At 46.5% G+C, this 9,156-nt stretch overlaps 1 long non-coding RNA gene across 1 annotated transcript; it reads left to right on the plus strand.

The window, feature by feature from the left end:
- The first annotated feature begins 1,799 nt into the window (after positions 1 to 1,799).
- Positions 1,800 to 4,874, plus strand: LOC128411811 (uncharacterized). Its single transcript, XR_008329922.1, has 2 exons — positions 1,800 to 2,168; positions 4,720 to 4,874. It is a non-coding gene; the product is annotated as an uncharacterized LOC128411811 (long non-coding RNA).
- The last annotated feature ends 4,282 nt before the right edge of the window (positions 4,875 to 9,156 follow it).

A 9,156-nucleotide genomic window follows, 5' to 3' on the forward strand; every position in this document is an offset into this window, starting at 1 on the left:
AGGTCCTTGCTACATACCTGCTATGCCATATTCAGACATGCACGCACTCCTCGGCCTTCCTCCCGCTCCCCTGATTTGACTTGGCCTTGTACCCTTTTCCCAAGCAAGAGACCCCGGGTGCAAGCGCAGGAAGGCGCGTAGAGCCCGAGGAGAACGGTTGCGTCCTCTGACTTTTCCAGCGCGTTAGAGTCCCGGAATCATCCCGGGGAGCAGCTTTCCAGACGCCTAACCTGCACATTAAAAAGGCGAACTAAGCCCCGACGGCACGAGCTGGCAGCCGGAGGACTAGAAGGGCAGAATTTGTTTGCGCGCTTTGCCACCCTCCTTCCAAACCGGGGCCCAGACCCCAAAGTCCTCTCCTAAAATATGAGAGCCGTGGCTCCCGGGTTCAAGCCTTCCTGAAACTCTGAAGAGCCGGTGCCGGCGGCCAGTGTAGACAAAACTGAGCTCGCCCTGTTCCTAACTCTCTCCGGCCATTCCGAGAAGCAGAGGCCGCCTGGGTTTTCCAGGTCTCAGAGAGGACCCAGACGCCACTCGCAGCACATGGAGGGCGAGAGCCAAGAAGTCTGACCGCCCCTTGTCTTTCCACGACCTCGGTCCCGACAGTGGGAACGGGATCTGCGGCGTTAAGTTGGGAGTCCGGGTCGGAGGCTGAAGGCGCTGCTTGCCAGACGTGAGGCTTCGCATACAGGGCGCACGGGGTCTCTGACACCTGCCCTTGCAAGCCAGGACTGCAAGGTTTGTAGGATCGCAACCTAAAGAGAGCAACAGGGAGGTCTGAAAAGTGAAGGGCAGGCCTCGGACGTGCTCGGGACAGACCCCCCCCCCACTCTCCGGGATAGCTCAGTTGGGAGAGCATGAGACTCTTAATCTCAGGGTTCGAGCCCCACGTTGAACAAAAGATTCCTGCCTCGCAGGGGGTTGGGCCAGATGACCCTCCGGGTCCCTTCCAACTCTACGATTCTACCTGATCTTCTAGCTGAGCGCGCTGCACATTTACAGCGGTACCTCGGGTTAAGTACTTAATTCGTTCCGGAGGTCCGTTCTTAACCTGAAACTGTTCTTAACCTGAATCACCACTTTAGCTAATGGGGCCTCCTGCTGCCGCTGCACCGCCGGAGCACGATTTTTGTTCTCATCCTGAAGCAAAGTTCTTAACCCGAGGTACTATTTCTGGGTTAGCGGAGTCTGTAACCTGAAGAGTATGTAACCGAAGCTTATGTAACCCGAGGTACCACTGTAGTTAAGTTTTGGGATTTGCTGCCACGTGATGTAGTGCTAGCCACCAACGTGGGTAGCTTAAAAAGGGAGTTAGTGCAAATTCCTAAATTCCGCCGGAGCACGATTTCTGTTCTCATCCTGAAGCAAAGTTCTTAACCTGAGGTACTATTTCTGGATTAGCGGAGTCTGTAACCTGAAGCGTCTGTAACCTGAGGTACCACTGTATTCGGAAGGAAATCCTGCAGTGCTCAGTGGGGCTCACCCCGCAGATCAGTGCGCGCAGGATTGCTCCCTCCAGCTCTGAATTAGTGGCGCCTGAGCATGAACAGAGTGCATTTCCTCCCCCCAGCAAATAAGCCCCGCCAGTAGTCCTCAAGGTCATGGGGTTGTTAGAGGACAGCGTGACCTCCGGTCAGAGGCCTTTGCTCTGAGGCCAATCTCTCGTTAGGACTAAATAACCGCGGTCTCAAAACGGAAGCCTCGTTGCAATCCGTGCCAGGGGCTTACTTGGAAGTAAGTGCGCTTTAGGATTTCGGCAAGGGAATGCCGTTTGGTACAGAAACGTTAGCAAAGTTTTCAATGGGTCTGGTGCAGCTCTCGTTCCCTCCCTCATTCGCGCTCTGGAGAGTCAAGACTGTTCAGCAAAGCATGTTTCCCAGAAACTTTCTAGATGAAAGGAAAGAGGTTCGTGCAGGGCTGCCAAGTCCCTTTCTACTTCTATCTCTCCCCATGATGCGAGCCCAGTCCACCTCTCCGCCCCACAGCTTTTGCATCCTGAAGCCGGAGCTCAGTCCTCCACACACACACACACACACACACACGGCAGTTGCAACCCTGGCCAGAGACTGCATCTCAGCAAAAAGTTTGCCACGTGCAGCAGAACTGAGGCAAAGAGATTCAAAATTGAGTTTCCTCTCCTTCATCACCTTCTTGACCCATTTCTCAAGGTAAGCTTCCTTTTTAAAAATAAATAAATGTGGCGTTCACCGCGGCGTAGTTTCGTCCTTCTTTAGAGATGTCTTTTTCCCCCCACCGCTTTTTGGGTTTGGGGTTTGTTTTGTTTCCAACATTGAACCGTTTTGTACGGCTGGTTGCAAAGTCTCGAGCGCCATCTAACGGCGGCAGCGAGCCTTTCTGCTCCGCGGAGGCGCCTCTCTATCCTGTCCGACAAGGCGCTGGGTTCGCTTTCATCGCCTTACTTTGGCGACGCCCAACTCGCCCCGCCCTGCCATTCATGACATCAGCGTTATAAAAGAATAAAATGCATCCTTAAGCAAACTGGGCTGAGCTACATTTTGTTTCCGCGATCGTCCCTTAAGAGTTTGGAAAGGAGGATTTGGCTGACTTGGAGTTGCAGGGTTTAATGAAATTATTATTATTTTGCATAGGAGCGAACTCCTAGGGGCTATAAAATATTTGAGGGAGCTGCCTCCACCAAGTTGATGGGCACTGTCATTCAAATGGTGTGTGCTGCATCAGGTGATCAATTATGTGGGCTGGGGATTAACTGCACCCCCAAATATTTTATTCAAGTTGGCACCCCTGTTAATTTTGGCTGAGCTTCCCTGAGTTTTAACAGCTATGGGACAGGCAAGAATTCAACAGGAACTCCGCCCAGAATTAATGGGGAAAACTTTGGCCGCTTTGGTCTATTGCACAAGCGCTTCAATCACAAAGGTCATGTGGGATGTAAACATAGAGCAGACAAGTTCAACATTTCCTGTTTGCTAGAAAGGGCATACAGAGGAATGTGGCTCCAAACAGGGAGGACTTCCTTTCATACCTATTGGGAGCCATCTCCCCCTGAGTCTGACCAGGGAAATGGGCATGACCCAAATAAAGCCAAATGAAAGGGCTGGGCACAAAGCCATCTCTATTATTATTATTATTATTATTATTATTATTATTATTATTATTATTATTATTTTGCTATTTTTGATCTCTCCTTTGACCAGCTTTTGCTCCTGGCTCTTAACCAGCACATGGCTCAAAGTGGGAAATTCAGTGGTACCTCAGGTTAAGTACTTAATTCGTTCCAGAGGTCTGTTCTTAACCTGAAACTGAAACCGAGGTACCACTTAACCTCAGTTAAGAACTTATTTTGTTCTGGAGGTCTGTTCTTAACCTGGAACTGTTCTTAACCTGAAGCACCACTAATGGGGCCTCCCGCTGCTGCTGCTGCGCCGCCAGAGCACGAATTCTGTTCTCATCCTGAAGCAAAGTTCTTAACCCGAGGTACTATTTCTGGGTTAGCAGAGTCTGTAACCTGAAGTGTCTGTAACCTGAAGCGTCTGTAACCCGAGGTACCACTGTAAAGGGGAAGTAACCAGGAAGAATCCAGTTTGAACAAGGGGCATCCTGGATTGCTTTAATTAAAAGGCTGGAACCAGCTACTCAGTGAATTTCCTATTTGTCTAGAAGGAATGTGCTCTGCTCTATGCTCACTAGTGTGAGTAAGGAAGGATTATATATAATATACAGTGGTACCTCGGGTTACATACGCTTCAGGTTACATACGCTTCAGGTTACAGACTCTGCTAACCCAGAAATAGTGCTTCAGGTTAAGAACTTTGCTTCAGGATGAGAACAGAAATCATGCTCCGGCGGTGTGGCGGCAGCAGGAGGGCCCATTAGCTAAAGTGGTGCTTCAGGTTAAGAACAGTTTCAGGTTAAGTACGGACCTCTGGAATGAATTAAGTACTTAACCCGAGGTACCACTGTAATTAGTATATCCTCTTGTACCTTCCTAAACATTCCTACAAGTAGATGGCAGCCTCACCAGAACACCCTTTTCAAACACCTGTTCTGAGGCAGTGATTATGGCAGGGGTAGCCTACATGGCAAATCTGTGCAACAGCAATGCTTACTACAACTTTCTCTCACCTAAACACAGGTAGGAATGAACAGTCCATTTTCAATTCATTCCACCAGGAGCACAGATCATTTCCCCTCCTTCGTTAATGAGCTTCAAGGATGGACTTCAGAAGCTGGGTTTGAGGATGCAATGAACCAAAGCTGAGCGAGGCGAGGCTCCAGAATCTCTTCTCAGTTTTCAAACCGGCTCCCAGGACGTTGCAGTCCTGATCCAAAGAAGGGGGCAGGGGAAGCTTGCATAGCAGAAGCTTTGCCAGCTGATTTTACTGCAGCAGTCCTACTGCCAAAGAGACAAGCTGTTTTAAAAGTAGCTTGGTGTGTTGGAAGGGGAAAGTTCTCTGGTAAAAGCCAGGAAGCAAACTTCAGGTTGCACAAACAGTTCTTTCGTCTGTGTGCTTTCTCCTTCATTGCAACAAGAGAATTAATGCAACACACACAGAGAGAATGATATATGTGGACACCTTAAAGTACTTTAAAAATGCTAAAATATCAAAAATTCTATTTCCTGTGTTGTTGTTTTTAAAGGAAATCTTTACCAACCTCAAGAAAAGTTCGCGGAGAAGCTGTGGTCCTTACAACATCCAAATGCTATTTATTAATTAAATCATATCTTAATTTAAATAGGATCCTCAACAATACCAAACAGACCTCCATTGTAGAGAAGAATCACAACCTTCATCTGATGAAGTGCTCTCTAATCTACCTTTGTTGAATCTGATGCAGTTGACTCTAACACAACAAAGTTTATGCTGCAATAACTGTGTTAATTTGTAAAGTGATGCAAGCCTCCTTGTTTTGTTTTGTTTTTATCACTATCTTGCCTTATCTATATTTAGGTGAAGTGAAAGGAGACGAATCAGATATCAACAACAACAACAACAACAAGACCACCACACCCATATGAGTAAGAATCTGTGAATCGTGGCTTTTGCCATATACAAACTAGTGTCAACCCATTACTGTAAAATCTAAAGTTTAGGGCTTTGTAGGTTTGTTGTTTCAAACGAAGAAAAAAGTGATGGTTTGTCCTTTAGCAGTATTAGTAGTAGCCTGGACTGCTTCATGCAGATTTTAAAACAAAATTAAATCATTATGGCAACACTGTTGAAATTCCTGAAGAAACTAGTGAAAGTGCAGGTGAGATATTTAAGTCAAGAGAGTAGGACAGGAGCCACAGGCAGAATCTATCAGAAATCCATTGGCGTTTCCTGTTATGTGTTCACCTTTTGGTAATAAAGAGGACTAGCAGAGTGAAATGGCCATTTGAGACAGGATATTCTTGGCAGGGCACAAACGGAGAGGTTATTTAATTATTGAATGTATATTTTCACTGCTGGGAGGCACCAAAATGTCTGGCAATTAGAACATTAGCTGCCAGTGCCTGTGAAAGGTTCAGGCAAGACGGGGAAGTGGTCTTCATTCTGGACATGAGTCAGTCAACCTTAAGCATTTCTAAGCCCTGTCGCTTTTATTTCATTTGGAGGATAAAGCACATGCTTAAGAGTCTCCTGTCAAAATAATTATGCCCCCTATCAAGCTAAACTTAGTCATGATGAGTTATTGGACTATCCCTGAATCAGGCAAACTCGAATTTACAAGGGCAAAGCATGGAGACTGGTGTTGTTTGAGGGTAATGCCATACGGACCACGCAAATTAAATGGGAATGCAAAGAGCAGTGGACACATAGTAAACTCCAGTGTGGACAAGTCCTTGGTCAAATGAGTGTCGTGAGGCATGACATGCTTAAGTATATATACTTAAAACATCTTAGCCTATGATTTTATACACAACTTACATGGTGGTGAAGGGATGCGGGTGGCACTGTGGATTAAACCACAGAGCCTAGGACTTGCTGATCAGAAGGTTGGCGGTTCGAATCCCCACGATGGGGTGAGCTCCCGTTGCTTGGTCCCTGCTCCAGCCAACTTAGCAGTTCGAAAGCACGTCAAAGTGCAAGTAGATAAATAGGTGGGAAGGTAAACGGCGTTTCCGTGCACTGCTCTGGTCTGCCAGAAGCGGCTTAGTCATGCTGGCCACATGACCTGGAAGCTGTACACCGGCTCCCTCGGCCAATAAAGCGAGATGAGCGCCACAACCCCAGAGTCGGTCACGACTGGACCTAATGGTCAGGGGTCCCTTTACCTTTACCTTACATGGTGGTAAGTCCCACTGAGCATAAGGGGAGCTTATTTCTCAATAGGCGTGCGCAGGATTGTGCTGTTAGGTATACATCTAAAATACAAAATGTGCAAAGTGGCCTCATGCAGGAAGCATGCATGGGAACTGCACATATTATTTTCTTCATCTCTGGAAGTGGAACTCTTTTCATTAAGAGACCCATGCCTGGACTTAAGAAGCCAAGCCCATTTGAGATCTTTCAGCCCATATGTTCTTACCCCCTCAGGGCCACCGATTCTTAAATTTTTGTACCATGGGGGTGGGACTCTTAATGCTTTCAGTATTCCACCTTGGCAAAAGTATGGTTTGAATCAGATACACAGCACAAAGAGGAGCTTGACTGCAAAAGAGCCTCCTGTTTTTGTTTGTATGGAGTACGGGGCGGCAGCACAGGGATCTGGCAGAGATAGTGCTGAAGCTTCTTTGCTCTTGGAGCCAACCAACAGCGTTGCCACAACTGCCTGCATTGAAAGCACAAGCTAGCATGAAAGCAAACCTGTAGAAGACTCACTCTACATCTGACCTGACTCTCACCACTTGAAAACAAGAACTTGCATCTTGTGCAGATGCCATAGCCCTGGGGTGCCACAAAGGCCACAAGTTTAATCACAAGCATGGGGAACCAGTGGCTACCAGGTACTGCTGGACTCCAACACCCATCAGACCCAGCCAACGTGGCTAGTGGTCAGAGAGGGTGGAGGTGTAGACCAGCAACAACTGGAGAGCTACATATTCTCCATCCTTGGGTCAGAAGGATTGACTGGGAAAGACTTGGGGAAGAACCATAGCTCAGTGGTGGAGCATCAGACAGATGGTCCCAGATTCAATCCTGATCAGCTCCAGCTCCAGCTGATGGAGCTGGAGAGCACAGTTGGTTGGAGCGTGGTGCTGATAATTCCAAGGTTGCAGGTTCGATCACTGTATAGGACAGCTCCATATTCCTGCATATGTACTGCGATCGGAGGAATGTTGCTCTGGCTTGGTGGTGTAAGGCCACTACCTATGTTCCTATGACTTGAGGTCGTCTGCAAGTGAGAGTAGGAAGCCTTAGACTAAGTTCTGGCTAAGTATAAGGCCTCTTCCTATGCTTACTCCGCAGAGCCTTTGACGGAGTGCTTGGCTTTAATAGAGCTTGACCCTAATAATAAATAATAGTAAATTTTTATTTATACCCCACCCTTCCTAGTTAAAAAACCAGGCTCAGGGCAGCTAACAACAAATTTAAAATGCTTAATTGATGCAACAAAAAAACCAGCATAAAATACAGAATAAAACGTGATTAACAATAAATTCAAAATTCAAAATCTATTTAGGGGGGAAATCCATCCAATAAACATTAGATGATCACCAGGGCTACCTGGCTAAATTAGTCCTATTTGGGCCAGCCTGGAGACCAGGGGAGAATTAGCTGTGGGATCCCAGAGTGGGTAATCTTCATAAAAAGGGGAGGGAAGGAAGGGGAATAAAAGATCAGGCTAAGTTCAAGTTGAAGGCCAGGCAGAACAGCTCTGTCGTACAGGTTCTGCAGAAGGAAGTTACAGTGGTACCTCGCAAGACGAATGCCTCGCAATACAAAAAACTCGCTAGACGAAAGAGTTTTTCGTTTTTTGAGTTGCTTCGCAAGACGCATTTCCCTATGGGCTTGCTTTGCAAGACGAAACGAAAACGTCTTGCAAGTTTGTTTCCTTTTTCTTAGAACCATTACAAAACTGTAACTTCGAGGAGCAACTCATAGCACGCGGTGTGGTAGCCTTTTTTGAGGTTTTTGAAGACTTTGGTGATTTTTGAAGCTTTTCAAAAACTTATTCTGAAACCGTGCTTCGCAAGACGAAAAAAACGCAAGATGAAAAAACTCACGGAACGAATTAATTTCGTCTTGCGGGGCACCACTGTAAATCCTGCAGGGCCCTGGTCTCATGGAACAGAGCATTCCACCAGGTCGGAGCCATCACTGAGAAGGCCATGGCCCTGGTGGAGGATAATCTAACTTCTTTAGGGCCCGAGACCTCTAAACTATGATTATTCATTGACCTTAAGGTCCTCTGCGAGGCATACCAGGAGAGGCTAAGTACTGCTGGTTTCCATAATTGAGTGTATGGTCTCCATTTATTATATTCCAGCTAGGGCAGAAAATATAATTCTAGACATTGGTGGATTGAAACCATTCAGGAAATAAACAGCAGAGACAATGCAGCTGGTTCTGGGTTCTTGGGCTCCATTTGCCAGTGTATGAAGACTTCTCAAGGTACAAGGCCCACAGATGTAAATAAATGGGGCTAGTTCAAAGATCGCAGGAGTCTATGTATTTTGGGGGGCTTATCTACCATCCTTCCTCCTAAAGGAGCTCCAAAACATCACCGTTTGCAACAATAATTAAACTTCTAAAAACTATGGAACAGAAGTCATAGTAAAACACAACAACACTGTATTTTCACTTCTGGATTCAAATTGGATTTATCTATTCAAAGCTCACGGAACAACTTTGTATTCAAAATGGATATCTAACTGTGAGCAGCATTTGGGACAACCACACTTCCCCAGGGATGGAATTGCAGAGTCGGGGCACCACCGCGAAGAAAGCCCTGTTCCAGGCTGCCACTCTATGAGCCATGCCAGTTGATGGAATCAGAATCAGAGCCTTCCCTGCTGAGGCAGTGCACACTGTTTACTGGCAGTCCTCAACTGCATGTGAGAATGTCTCGATTTGAGTGTCAGGAAAGCATGCCACATTTAAAGTCAATGAAATACTGAAACTGCTTATAATGCATTCCCTTGTGATACCTTTTTATTCACTCATTCTGAAGATTTATACCTAACGTTAAATCTACATTAGGGTCACCCTAAGAGCAGGGTAGGGATAGAGTTGAGTTTTGATTTGGCTT

The sequence above is a fragment of the Podarcis raffonei genome, chromosome 4 (genome assembly GCF_027172205.1).
Source record: "Podarcis raffonei isolate rPodRaf1 chromosome 4, rPodRaf1.pri, whole genome shotgun sequence".
NCBI classification, from domain to species: Eukaryota; Metazoa; Chordata; class Lepidosauria; order Squamata; family Lacertidae; genus Podarcis; species Podarcis raffonei.